The following is a 15,305-nucleotide window of genomic DNA, read 5'->3' on the forward strand; positions in this document are numbered from 1 at the left end:
GGTAGATAAAATGCCAAAGCTAAAAAAGGTAAATGGCTGGAAATGGAAGATCCAAGCAGAGGGGATATACAGGCAATGCCAATCAAGGTGAAAGTGAACTTTGAGAAGTAGAAGGAATTTTACTTAGCCAAATTTATTAACGTGGCAGCAAATGTGAGCCTGGATAATACACGAGATATTCAGGAAATCCTGTTAAAGAGCTGATATTTTATGAGTCCTAGTATTGTCCCTTAGATTCTAGTCCATCCAAATTTAAGCAGGCAGGAAGGTGATTGATTCAACAGTGTATCTTTTACTTACTCCAGCCCCAGTTAAGTTTTTCCCCCCATTACCATGTTACACAAGGGCAACCCCACACTGGCAGTTGGTTGTTAATTACATTTGATGTGCAGTAACACAAGCGAGCTAATTAACTTGCATCAAAAAAGCTTTATTTACTGTGACAAATTAAACAAACTCATAAAGTGTTCAGCCACAATGGCTCTCAATTATCATGCAGTCCAAGTAATGTGGTGCAAACATATTCCCAGGCCTCTCTCAGGTATCACTTCAGTCTCGCAGCCCTTCTGCACATGTACAATTATAAACGGATCTTTTTAATGAATAGAACTGAAAGTCAACTGCTCTTTGTTTTGCTTGTTTTTGCATGTGTGTGTGCATGTGCATGTTGAGTGTGTATATGTCCATTAAGGTACAGCTGGATACACTGGTCAGAGTCAATTTCTTAATCCTTGCTTACTTCACAATTCAACAGTTTTCCTGGCCTTTAATCAGAGACCTGCCATAAAACAAAAAGAGAAAAATGCTTATCATTCTAAAGCCCATGCTCCATGTTAAGCATGATTGTCTAAAATGGTCATCTTCAAACTCTTCTTCTAGACAGTGTTGACTCTTATTTTTAGAGAGATGGTGCATAGGGGAGGGGTAGAAAGAATCTTAAGTAGGCTCCATGCCCATCATGGAGTCCGATGTGGGGCTTGATGCCATGACTCTGAGATCATGTCCTGAGCCTAAATCAAGTCTCAGATGCTTAAATGACTGAGTCACCCAGGAGGCCTAGTGTTGACTTGAATAGAAACATCACTACCCCCTTATGACTCACATACAGAAGGTATAAAGCAGTGCCTTTCTCTTTTGGTAGAGTAAAAGGATAAGATTTTTACCCCCAGCCAGCAGAAAACACCAGCAGAACAACTGCCTGTCTTTCAAGTAACTTTTCTTGCTTTGAAGAAAACTGGTTATAATTTCTACCATTCTTTGCAAAACAAGGTCTAAAATTCACTGCCTGAGCTAAGTATTTAAGAAAATACATTACCCTTCTATTTAGGTAATTTGTAACATAACGATTTGAGGTTGGTAGTACAGTAAAATGGAAACAACACCGAACCTGAATCCAGATGAAGAATAATAACAACTAGCTCATGAAGCTATTAAGTGGCAGAACCAGGATTATCTAACTCAAAAGCTTTCTCTCAACTACTGTCAACAAAGAGGCTTTTGCCAAGTTACTGAACTTCGTTTCCTTATCTGCCAAGTATAGATAACATGAGAATGTTTATAAAGGGACTTCCAATAAATGAAACTAAACTGTTGATATCATTACGAATATTTATTGACCTCATCAAAAAGGTTCATAATCAAAGCCCCTCAAAAGTCACCTTTCACTAGTAGAGTTCTATACCAACAGGCCAATAAATGACCATGGAAAAGAAATTTCTTGGAGGACAAGAAGCTTCCTCATCTACACAATAACTTAGAATACCAGTGTGTCTTGAATGTATTAAAGAGATTGTTATTCTGAGCACTCTGAGTAGAGAGAAGAAGCACTGAGAAATGGGAACAAGGTCTAGGGAAACTGCTTACTCTTTAATAACCCCAACAGTATTCCTGAAAGTAAGCCATCCTTGAGTCCCTGATAGAACCCTCCAAGAGAAATAAAGGCAAAAGAAAGCCTCAGAATTGATTCTCTTTTAAAACTGAATCAGAAAAAAACAATAAATAAAATTAAATAAAATAAAGCTGAATCAGAGTGGCCTCCACAGATAAATCTGCTGGCTAAAGCTCAGCAGTCATGTTTGGTCATTTCCCATTAAACTTCAATTCATAAGGAAATCATGTTTCCCAGAGATGGATGGGAAGGCATCCCTGAGGACAGGATGTACTAGTCCTCACCTTTTGGCTCTTGACATTTATGAATTAGCTGCAGTTTATAGCTGAGGTCCAGAGTCACTCTGTTCCTGAAGGACTTTCATCCTCCTTCTACCTAATCAGTGTTTTTGTCTTCTGGACAGACATCAAGTTCAGGCAAAAAAGGCTCACCAATATTGCACTGTATTTGGCAATAGGTCACAGCAGGGTCTGGTAAAGGAATCACAGTAGGAAACACAGCTGAGTGTGGGCATAACAAAATGTCCTTTATTTACAGGAGCATAACCTGTAATATGCAATTTCAACATTGAGGTACACCATAGTGAGTCTAAAAGACTGCTGATTCTCTAATGAAAACTTTGAGTGATTCCAAAGGTCTAGGGTCTTGTGCACTGGGTGATTATTATGTACTAACAAGGCAATGTGATTATTCCACCTCAGAATATTCACATAAATCAATGGTACACTTCTACCTCTACCACCATTTCCTGTCCAGCGCACTATAGTTCACAACTATCATGTAGGTCTCTGTATTGAAAGAATGACAAAAGACTGAACAATTTTATTTTTCACTTACTGGGTTCTTCATAAACTATATCTCACTTAAATGGCTCTCAGAGACCTATATTTCACAAGGAAAATCCATTTGCCTCCTCCTCCCTCAGGACAATTATGAAATAAAATGAAAACAAAGACTCAAAACAGAAATAAAGCCTGAAATAAATCATTTGGGCAAATGGAGAGATACAACTAGTAATATTGAAAATCTTACAGCCTTGTCTACAAGGAATAATCTTATAGTTTTCTATCCCATCAGGAAATTTAGACACATAAGAGGCTGACCAATTTATTATAAACAGGTCTTTTTATGCGAGACTGATTGCAGAGATGTTACTATAACGGAGAATTCTGAAGAGGACATTAAAATACAATGCCAAATGGAATAGTTGATTTTTTAGGGCTTTATTCAGACTGAACTTCTGCGTATAGAAGTATCCATGGGTGGCCATTAAATCAAACTGAGCATCCTACAAGCCTATTCATATTGACCAGAATATGGTGGCTCATTTAACCAATTCTGCAAGTGCATATTGCAGGGAGCTAGAGGGGATGTAAAGACCCTTCTGACACTGTACAGAGCTCTCCTTGATTACAATGATCCCTGTGGGACCACAAGAGTTACTCACCATTCCCCAGCCCCCATTTTTCATGTTAAGAAATTCTGAACCAAGCAAGTGACACTGTGTTCCTTTCTGGTTGGATCACTTCAGTGAGATTCAAAAGTAATCAAATCAATACCACTTTATCATTTCCCCCTTGTTTTTTAGAGGAGAAAACTGCATGAAGACACACAATTCTGATTCTGCCTTGCTTCTTGGCACAAAACTTGCTAGACTATTGTGAAGAAGTGCCTTGAGCTGCAGTTGACATTCCAACTTCTCAGGGTATGCGCTTGAAAAAGAACTATATGACTTCATGGATTTTTTTTAACTAAGAGCCTATGAGTCTATGAGGCTTTCTACTACTGATGAAGCAGGAGATGCCCATGTTCCTTTCCTTACAAAATCCCAAATTAGGTGATTCTCCTAGTCTGAAATACCCTTCAGGATAAGAATAAGGGTCTTACCTCTCTCACTTTTTCATCTTAATGGGCTATGATGTGTCAATCTACAATTACAATTGTACTTGTATTTCAGGTGAAGTCTATGGAGTAGGCAAGGAAACAGTTTGTTTATTTTAAGGATATTCTAGAACTCAGAAGTTTAATTGGACTACAGTCTCCATCAAGGGACCACAATGAAAGAACACAAACTCATTCCATGCCAGCTGTCACTATTGAATTCATTTTGGGAGAAGTCTTTGAATATTTTCATGAGAGCCAAGTTTTCATACATAGAGGATGGATTTTCTGAAACATTTTTAATTCATTGATCATTATTATTAATGAATTAGGTAATGAATCAATTGTCCTAAAGAATATCATTTTTATTTGGAAAAAAGAGATGGGATTATAATATTCTAGTGCTAATTTTCTAATGTGTTTAGAAATGATTCTGAAAGCAGTATGAAAACTCGCTTGAGAAAAATGGCTTACACCCACACAAAATGTCTGGTTGCTTGAAACATACTCATTTAAGGTCTTATACACTTATTAAAAATTGGCCAGTGACCAGACTGCAGATAGTTTACAACATGCAAGACATATTGACTGTGCACCTACTACATGACAGCCAGAACATTATGTTATGCTGGAGATCCACACATGATCAATATATATCAAGAGGATTATAATATAGTGAGAAGAAAGCCATGGAAACAAACAATATCATAATGCAGTTGGTATGGGAGAATTCTACAAAGTGTAGAGAATGGTGAGTAATAACAGCTAACATTTACATAGTGCTTTCTATGTGTCAGGCTCATACTAAATAAATTAATGTATTTAATACTCATAGCAACTAATATAAGGTCAGCATTATGCATATGAAAGAGGCAAGAAGAGTTATCTGAGGAGTAACATTCAAGCTGAGGCATGGTGACTTGAGTTGGTGGGACATAATTGAGAAATACAAATAATAGATCATAAATGGTGAGTAAAGTGCTGGGTATTGAATAAATGCAATTGGAGCCAGAATGAGGCTGCATACATATTATCTATCTATCTATCTATCTATCTATCTATCTATTATTTCTATCTATCTATCTATCTATACTGTAATCTATCTATCATCTATCTATCATCTATCTATCTCTATCTATAATGTAATATATAGATAAAAGGGCCAGGTCATTGAGGGTCTTGAGTGACACCCAAAAAGAGATCAGGATTATCATGTAGATGATGGGAACTCTTAGGAATTCTAAGCATTTATTTGAGCCAAATACCACCTCAACAGCCAACTAACTAATGGGGGGTAGACTTACAAAGACAAAGGTAAGAATTAAATGCTGAAATTGTCCACCAAGGCATCAACAAAATAGAGTAAGCCTGAAAGATCTCTGAACACAAATGTTTGCTTAGAAGAACACAATGAATATCTGGAGGGCTTGGCTCTCCTGGGAATCTAAGATAGTCCACTTAATTCTCCAGAGAGAGCCAGGCAATGTGACCTTTGACTCAGCTTCAGTGCTCCAATGAGGGCTCTTGGCCCTAACCATGGGAACTAATTCCACTCAGAATCAAAGCTTGTTTGTACAGTGAAATGAATAAATGTTTTTAAACCTAGACTCTGACTTCTTACCAGTCTGTGTTGCTAAAATACCAAAGAATAATTATAATAGGATTGCTAGTCAATGTTTTTTTTGTCTGCTATAACATTTAAATTAGACTAAATTCAGCTGTTTGAGTGCCCTCTGACAATATTTTTTCTCTCCACTCCATGACTGTTTTATCACTCTATACTCATTTGACCTAATCGGCACCATTCTGCACTCTCAAATGTTTATCCTGTTAAGTGAATTTTTAATCTAACTTTTGTGGGCTTTCAGTTTCATCAGCCATCCACAGTGTAATATCTAATGTTTTAAAATAATCTAGACAGTTAAAAAAAAAAAAAGCGGGGGGAGGGGGACGAATTGCCGTGTTATGAAGCAAATGATTAATTAAAGCAAATTAGATTCTGGCAGTTCTTGCTATCATTATCATGTGTTCCCCAAGTCGACTAATAAATCTTTGTTGAGAATGTGTGCCTTCACGAGGTTCAAAAGTCACCTGGGAAAGGACATTATTGACTAATATTTTGTATTGCTGTTAGTCTTATATTCTATTACCCTATGGAATAACAACTAATATTTTTCAAACATTTAGAGTACATTCAGGTGTCTGACTTTGCTCACTATTTAGAGGGAGGTTTGGGAGGGGAGAACTCAGCAATTTCTCTACTACTCGAGTAAATTACAATTAACCGATACAGCTAATATATCGGCAAACGCTAGAAAATCTAAAATACGCGACCCTGAGTGCCTGCCGCACAATACCGTCCTCGCTGTGGCACAGTCCCGGGATTTCAGCAGCTGCAAATATTCTCTAAACTGCACAGTACAGCGACAGCAGCACAGCTTTACCCTATTTCAGAGGTTTGCCTCCTTTCCTTTCCTAATATCTGGCACTTCACATTGAGGAAAGTAACAATGCCGAGGAAAACGGCTCTCTCTAAATCCGACCAAATGCTGCTGCCATGCAAACTAGACAGTCTGTGTCGTTTCTGAAGGCACAGAAGGGAGATATTGACAGCTATTTCAAGAAAGGGACCACGTACTTGCCTTTATTTAGACTACTCAGAGTGTTGTCACTGAAATCAACCTTTAACAATTTTTTTCTAAAATCAACTGTTGCATTTTTCAAACTTATACTCTTTACTGCCTAATTCTGAGTGTTTTTCAGTACATCCTCTACAACTTTCCCATTTGCTTTACCTCAAGCTTAGCCAGCTGTGTCCTTTTTGCCCAAAGCCAGGCAAATGCCAGGGTAGACTGTAAGCTCAGTTCTTTGCAGTCTCTAGTCATCGAATGCCACATTGTCTTAAAACGTAATCAGGAGAAGGTGCAAATTTATTTGAAGTTTATGATATTGTGACAGAAAAAAAAAACAGTTTTGAGACAATAATATAAATACCAGCAATAAACTTATCTTCCAATTTGTTAAATAAGGGGGGGGGGAGGGATGGAACATAATCCCCAAAGGTAAAATTTTAGATTGTAATAAATAATTGCATATTATTAAATATTTGTACTGGTTTTGAAATAGCACAACCCACAAAACTCTAAGATATGGTCGAATGAAACTAATGTTGCTCCAGTCAATCCTATAATGTTTAACCTCTACCCCCTGCCATAGCTTTGTAATAATTTTCATTTCATTGGGCATGCCTAGAAAACAAAACAAAACAAAACAAAAAACCCCAACTATACATTTAAATATGTACACATAGGTATTCATTTTTTTTTGTTCCTTTAAAACTGCAGATTCTGAAATAAGCTATGATTACCCATCAAAGTCATTTCCTCTACCCACTCCCTCTCTCATCCTCCCACTCTCCACATTTGAACACGTTTCTCTTTTCCTTGGGGCTCTTTTTCTTCTTTCTGCAGCACAGCTTCCTGGTGCCTCAGCAGACTGGAAAACAGCCTACAGTGCTGCTCACTATGGCAGCACATCCTCACGGCCTGGGTGTTTTCTCAGACAGTTTAAAAATGATCCAGTATTGCATGAGTTAAAAAAAATTCCCCCTGGAAAAGCTAATTATTGCATGCAGATACTTCTTTGTGTGATCAAGGAGGGGACAATTTAATAGGCTCTGTAATACAACCAAGAACAAAATTGCTTTAAAGGAAGTCTCTTGTTGAGTGACAACTCTGTTGCCTGAGCCAATTAGGTCCCAATAAAGAGTGTTGAATTGGCTCCTGCTTTCTCATTAATTATGTTCTGTCACAGACATGGGGCTTGATTTAGCAATTTTGTATTACATTAAGATACTGAAAGGCCGGGAACAAATGGCTCACTCTGATAATAGGCATTCTCTACACGGTGTGACATTTACTATCCAGCTGTCCGTAAGGCAGCCTAGCACTTCAGTTCAGGGGTTTATTTGTCATTGCTTCAAAGGGACACTCAGCTTTTCACAAAAAAAGAAACAGAGAGGCTAATAGATAGGACAAAATGTACTGCTGATATGCTTTATTAGAGATAGGATGCTAGGGTTTTGCTAACAAGCTCATCCGTTGGGACTCAGCCGAGTTTGCTGCCAATCATCCTACACACAAAGGCACACTAGTTAACAAGGAGAAATGAATTACAGACACTTATTCTGCCGGTGGGATCACAAATACACCAATCTGTGAAAGAGGCACAAACTCCAGAGACAAACTACATATTTGTCAATAACCTCCTAGAAAGAACCCTAGTAATTCTTTGAAGACCTTTGATTTAGCTTCCCTCTAAAATACATGTATAGGAAATGTTTTCATTACCATGACATTCTTTCTTTGTTATTTGCACAAATTTTCATCACATTAAAAACAGAAAACTGAGGAGGTCTGCAAATGTTTTAGTAGGTATCTATACACTACTTTTCATTTCCCACCACAGGGAGCTACTGTCTGGTTATTTCATTAAGAATAAGAGAAAATTAAATTCTTAATCTTTAGGTTTGAGTTGTGATCTACCAATGCACTAGGATATAATCTAAAACTATATATATAAAATGTATACCAATTGTGTGTGTGTATATATGTAATATATGTATGCAATATAAGTACATATATATATATACATATATATATATATCAATTTAAATAACAAGTTAGAGACAAATGCTAAATCCTTCTGGCTAAATAATTATATGACTTTCTATCATAAATGTGTATATATGTACCACTATGTATATACACACACATATCTATAAAATCTTCACATAATATACATTTATGTATAAAGGTATGACTTCATAATGCATAAACATGAACCTAAATCAATTTCTGTATATGGAATATAGTGAGAGTTTATACATTTTATGTATGAAACTAAGCAAAATCTCTGACCTTGGCATTGATCAACATTTGGCCACTTCTATTATTTAAACATTCTATTCTCCTACAAACATATCATAAAGAAGGGCCTATTGTTGATTTCAAAAAACAGTAACCTTCAACTCAAGTTTATCTACTGACCACATGAGATTAATCAAATCTGAATATGTCATGTGCAGGTTAATTACAAAACAGCTCTCCAAAATAGTTCCTACAGACAGTACACTGTTCATCTGATTGCAGCTGCAACAGTTCATTTAATTTATTCTGCTCACCATCTTGGATTGTAGCTACTCAAGGCTCAACTATGGAAGGTATAAAAGGATAAAAAGATTAAGCAAAGATTTATCAGGCTCTCTTTCCTCAGACAGAATCTTAAAGGATATGAAGATCTTGAGTGTTCAGTTTCAACCTCAGGGAGAATCCATTCCTCTGTCTTTGCTGCTTTTACTCTTTCATGGAGCTCAAAGTATCCTCTACCAATTGGTAAGGTATAATGAGAGCAGCATGCTGCCCTCATAAGGAAGCTTCTTTTGTCTTTTCCTACACAAGACAGAGATCCTAAATAATTCTTTATCTTTATTGACCTACTAATAATTCCAGGGAAAGAAGACCATGAAGCAGAGATGTAGAACAGCTAAAAGCCCCAGATGTATGTGTGATAGATCCTTTTCTTCCTCTAACCCTCATTAGCAGAAAGGGATAGGTAAAATAATTTGTTTTTAAAAAGATAAAAAAATAATAATTTGTTTAAAGAAGCAGATATTATCTAATGCAATCCCTAAACATTTTTTCTAATTTCTAAGTATTAAGAAATAATTTTTTGATAAGGCATGTTCCAAATCATCTCCATATTAAAATAATGCCTTAAAAATGGAAAAAGAGGGGGGAAATCATGTAAAAATACAATGCTGATTTTCTTTCCTTTTCTCCATTCCCCCCAAAATAATCATATGCAAGAAAGCACTTGTACATTATTTCTTGACACCAATAATATCTGTGAATTATATATATATATATTTTTAAAGTGTGTACTGAACACAGATCTCATTGAAAGAGCTTAAGGAGTATAAGGGAACCATAAAATACTTTTTTTCCTCTCCAAAACTTGCCATGTTTCTATTTAAGAAAAGCCTTTGCAATAAATAATACACATAATAGAGGCAAGAATCATTTTATCCTCACTTAGCAGGAGCTTTGTCTTTGTTATTCAGGTATTCCACAAGGTTGAAATCTTTCAAAAAGCCTGAGCCCTCCTCAGGCTGAAGCAAAGGTATTTATATAGACATTAAGTATTTTTGTCGCAATTTATATTTTCAAAGCCCTTTGTACCCATTCATTAGTTCATCCAAATAACTTCCTTCTGAAGTAAATTAATGCTTTGTTTACCAGGCAGAGAGAATTACATTCTGGGAGGTGACTGACACATGACATGGAGGACTTAGGTCACACATAAAGAATGACTATATCTCAGAAAGGGTTTTCTAAGGGTTTTATGGAAACTTCTTCAACTCTTTAAAACTAGGTGGGACCCTTACTGAAATGCTTTAGTTATGACTTTGTTGTGGTTTACTTGCAGGCAGAAGAACTAAGTGATTCCAGCTCTTATAGCTCTAGTTTTATATACTCTTGGGACATTTTTGCTCATAGGACAGATGAGGAGCAGGCTGCAAATCAGAGGATAAAACTAATATCTAAACCTAAAGGATCATGTCTTGCTAATACGAAATATTATAAAAGGATAGTTGGGGGAACTGTGTCTTTAAAATGGTTTTCTTGGAGGGGGGCATCTGGGTGGCCTAGTCAGCTAAGCATCCAACTTTGGTTTTGGCTCAGGTCATGATCTCAGGGTTCTGGGATCCAGCCCACTCTGGGCTCTACACACAGCACTGAATCTGCCTAAGACTCTCTCTCCCTCTCCCTCTGCCCCTCCCTGTATGCTGGGATGCTGTCTGTCTGTCTGTGTCTCTCTCTCTTTAAATAAATAAATAAATAAATAAATAAATAAATAAATAAATAAATAAATAAATAAATTTTTTTTTTTTTTAAGGTTTTCTTGGAAATGTATTTCCCTGGTTATGCCAAGGGAAATGTACAAACAGGCCCCTTGTGTAAGACTATGTTTATCTTGAAAGATCCTACTCTGTCACACCCATTAGTTACCTCCTAATTAATATCTGATTCTACATCTATTTTATCACTTAACAGTATGGTAACTTGAGTCCAAAGATGGTTTCCACAATTCCATTCTTCCTCCTATGTTGATATGATCTCTAGTATCTGGGTTGCCTGCAACTGTTTTGACCTCAAGATATAGAATAAGTGATGCTGTGCCAGTTTCTAGCCTTTAGAAGGACTGGCAAATTCCTCATTCTCTCTCTTAGAATGTTCACTCTTGGGGCACTACTTCATCAAGCACTCAGCCACCATGTAAGAAGTCTAGGGTCCTCTGTGAGACAGACCACATGGAAAAGCACTGAAGCACAGACAAGTAAGTAAAAACAAAAAACATTTTGGACATTAACTCTGTCAAGTCTTCAGATGACTCCATCCCTAGCCATCATCTGATGGCAATCACCCAAGAGATCCCCAAATTAGACCATAGCTGAGCCTAATCAATTCCCAGAACTTTGAGAACATAATAAATTATTATTATATGCCATTAAGTTTTGGAGTGGTTGGAATCAGATAACTAGAATAACTATTATCAATGCTGTCTTCTCCATTTCCCCGGGTCTTCACAAAAGTATGCAAGAAAAATAGAAGCTGGGCTGAACTAGACTAAGCTAGAAGAACAGGGCTATTAAGAATTGGCAGCATGGTATAGAGGACTAGAATCAGTCTTGAGAAATCTTGAGCAAGTTATTTAACCTCCCCAAGTACCAATTTCCTCATCTATAAAATGGGACTAATAGTACAACCTCAAAAGATTATGAAGATTTAACGAACTATAGGCTGTTAAGCACCTAACACACTGCTAAGAGAGGCAAATCCTCCATAACATGAACTATTATCATTGTTTTCCTTATTAGTGTTGCCTAAGCATGCTAGATCTTCTGAATAATCTGCTCAAGCTTCAAGTCATTACCTTTTCCCAAAATGCTCTCAGACTAATTAAAGTGGACATCCAGAAGACATGATCCCATTCCAAGACCATTGTTAATTGGACTAGAGGAGAAGCCTGTTCATTTCTGTGTGTAGCTATAATGATACTGGGCTAAGAAAAGAGCTAGAAGATGTCTAAATTTCAGCCTGTGGACTGAGAACAGAGAAAATCACACCAGAGATATATATAAATATACATATAAGTTTCCTAGAACCCTAATGGTTTTCCAAGTTTTATAGCTGTTTCATGGCTCTTTCTGAGACCGAAATGTAATCCTTCTTTGGGGTACTGCAGGATGCATCTATATCTTTATGATGTTCCCTCTTTTCTCTTGAGCCAACTTAAATTGGTTCCTGTCCTGCATCCAAAGAACTCAAGCAAAAGAAGAGGGAAGAAAGGAGAAAATTTCTTTTTTTAAAAGAGATTTTATTCATTTATTCATGAGAGACAGGGAGAGAGGCAGAGACATAGGCAGAGGGAGAAGCAGGCTCCATGCACGGAGCCAAATGTGGGACTCGATCCCGGGGCTCCAGGATCGCGCTCTGGGCCGAAGGCAGTGCTAAACTGCTGAGCCACCCAGGCTGCCCTAAAGGAGAAAATTTCAAAGAAGGCACCGTCAGTGGCCTCCCAATACCAGAAAGCAATCAGGATCCAAGACTCGATCCACTGAAATACTGCTTAAATTTTACACTTCCTTCTATGACTAAGGCTCTATTTATCAATGGTAGAAAGGTCCAATGTTGTCGTCTTTTTTTCTCTTAGTAACAGCTTGAGATATAGTTTGCAGAACAGGCAATTCATCCATTTAAAGCATACAATTGAACCGTTTTTAGTGTATTCACAGAGTTGTGCAGCCATCATCACAATTAATTTTAGAACATATTCATCACCCCTAAAACAAATGCCATACCCATTAGCAGTCACTTTCCATTTTTCCTCTCACCACTAACTGCACACAGTCTAGGGCAAACACTAACTTTCTATAGATATGATCATTCTAGACATTCATATAAATTGAATTATACAGTATATAATTTAGTAACTGGTTTCTTTCTCTTAGCATAATGTTTCATAGCTCATCAATGTTGTAACATGTGTCAGTACTTCTTTCCTTTTTATTGAGCAACAATCGCCCATAGTATGGATATGCCACATTTTATTTATCCGTTCATCACATGATGGACATTTGGATTGTTTCCACTTTGGGCTATTATGAATAATGATGCTATGAACATTTAAGTAGTAGTTTTTGTGTGGATATATGCCTTCATTTCTCTTCAGTATATATCTAGGAGTAGAATTACTGTGTTACACAGTAATTCTATTTTTAAACAGCCAGACTATTTTTCAAAGTGGAGGCACCATTTTACATTCTCTCCAAAAATCAAGAAAGCTCCCATTGCTCCACAGTGTTTGTTATCTTCTGTTTGTTTTTAAAATATAATCTTCCTAGTGTGTGTGAAGTGGTATCTCACTGGGTTTTATTTGCATTTCCCTGATGACTAATGATGTTGAGAATATCCTCAAGTGTTTATTGGCCATTTGTTTATCATTTTTAAAGAAATATTTATTCAGATACTTTGGCTATTTTTTAATTGGGCTGTCTTTTTGTTGTCAAGTTGTTAAGAATCCCTTGTATATTCTAGCTACAAATCCCTTATCTAATAAATGATTTCTAAATATTTTCTCCCAATCACTGAGTTCTCTTTTCACTTTCTTGATGGAGTCCTCTGAAGAAAAAAGGTTTTAATTTTGATGAAGTCTGATTTATCTATTTCTTTTTGGTTGCTTGTGCTTTTGGAGTCTTATTTAAGAAAACTTTGCCAAAACCAAGATCACAAAGATTTCCCTATATTTTCTTCTAAATATTTTATAGTTTTAGCTCTGATATTTAGGTCTTTTATCCATTTTGAGTTAATTTTTTTACATGGAGGTAGGGATCCAACTTCATTCTTTTGCATGTAGATATTCAGTTGCCTAACAGTACTTGTTAAGACAACTATTCTTTCCCATGTTGGACTGTTTTGGTATCCTTGTCAAAAGTCATTTAACCATAAATGTGAGTATTTGTTTCTGGGTTTCTAATTCTATTCCACTAATTTATAGATCTATCTTTATGCCAGTATCACACTTACTTTGATTATTGTAACTTTGTAGTAAGTCTTGAAATTAAGAAGTATGAATCCTATAATTTTGATATTCTTTTTCAATAGTGTTTGGCTGTTCTACATTCCTTAAATTTCCAAAAGGAATTTTAAGGTCACTTTCTCAATTTCTGTTAAGAGCTGAACTGGGATTTTGATGATAATTGTGTTAAACCTGTAAATCAACCTAGAGAATATTGCCATCTTAACAATATTAAATCTTCCAATCTATGAACATGGGATATCTTTCCATTTATTTAAATATCCCTTAATTTCTCTCAACAGTGATTTGTGGTTCTCAGAATTTAGTTTTGCACTTATTTTGTTAAATTTATTTGTAAATGAATTTGCATTGCATCCAATGCCATTTTGATGGCATTAAAAATGGTACTGCTTTTTCGATTTTATTTTCAGATTATTTATTGCAAGTGTATAGAAATACAACTGACTTTATATATTGATCTTGTATCCTGTAACCTTACTGAGATTGCTTATTAGTCCTAATAGTTCTGTGAATTCGTTAGGATTTTCCATATACAAGATCATATCATCTGCAAATAGAAATTGTTTTACTTTTTTCTTTCCAATTTAGATGTCTTCTATTTCATTGTCCTGGCTAATTCCCCTGGCTAGAAATTCCAGCACAATGTTGAAGAGAATAACAAGAGCAGACATCTGTGTCTTGTTCCTAACCTTGGGGAAAAGCATTTAGTCTTTCACAATTAAGTATGATATTAGCTGTTGGTTACCAATGTCTTCCTGGCCAAATATTATGTTCACAACACACATTTTTGAGATCTTGAAAGCAAATCTCCATGGTTTATAAATATGACTAAATACTTTCCAATTTTTATAGTCTTAAACTGTTAGTATTCCAAATTTCACAATACTCATGTAGATATATAACAGAAACAGTTTATTGGGTTATTAGGAAAGGTATATGGAAATGAGTCTTATAACACAGTCCTGGATGTCCCTTTCATTCTTGGGTCTACTCTGAACATCACTCTTTTGCAAATTGATTCTCCTACCTGATTTCTCCTACCTCTCTGTGAGAACCTATGAGTAAATATGGTGCTTTAGAAAATGCAACAGCTTAGGCAAAAAGATTATTGTTTATTTCTCCTAAAACATACCATGCTTTTTTCATGTATATCTACCAAATGTTGTTGAAGAAATCAACTTCTTCCCTCCCATATATGTATAATCAGTGATTCTCTGATTAATGCAGAAAAGTTTTTTTTAATTTTCAAACTAGATAAATGAAAACTTTCTTCAAAACTAAGTCCCCTTATTTTTAATAAAAAACTAGAACTCAACCTCTACACATCTTTAAAAGACAAAGGTTTTTTTTTATCTAAATTAGTAGTTTTTTTTTT

General features: G+C 36.0%; 2 long non-coding RNA genes across 2 annotated transcripts in view; one reads left to right on the forward strand and one right to left on the reverse strand.

The window, feature by feature from the left end:
* Positions 1–409: 409 nt before the first annotated feature.
* On the reverse strand, positions 410–3,903 carry LOC140639358 (uncharacterized). The gene is made up of 3 exons (XR_012036098.1): positions 3,776–3,903; positions 2,173–2,358; positions 410–778 (listed from the first exon to the last, which is right to left on the reverse strand). It is a non-coding gene; the product is annotated as an uncharacterized lncRNA (long non-coding RNA).
* A 39-nt stretch (positions 3,904–3,942) lies between these two features.
* LOC140639359 (uncharacterized) overlaps positions 3,943–15,305 on the forward strand; it is a 43,210-nt gene continuing 31,847 nt past the window's right edge. The window contains exons 1-2 of the long non-coding RNA XR_012036099.1: positions 3,943–4,520; positions 11,061–11,167. This is a non-coding gene — a long non-coding RNA (uncharacterized lncRNA). The remainder of the gene's footprint in view (positions 4,521–11,060; positions 11,168–15,305) is intronic.

The sequence above is a fragment of the Canis lupus genome, chromosome 9 (genome assembly GCF_048164855.1).
Source record: "Canis lupus baileyi chromosome 9, mCanLup2.hap1, whole genome shotgun sequence".
NCBI lineage: Eukaryota > Metazoa > Chordata > Mammalia > Carnivora > Canidae > Canis > Canis lupus.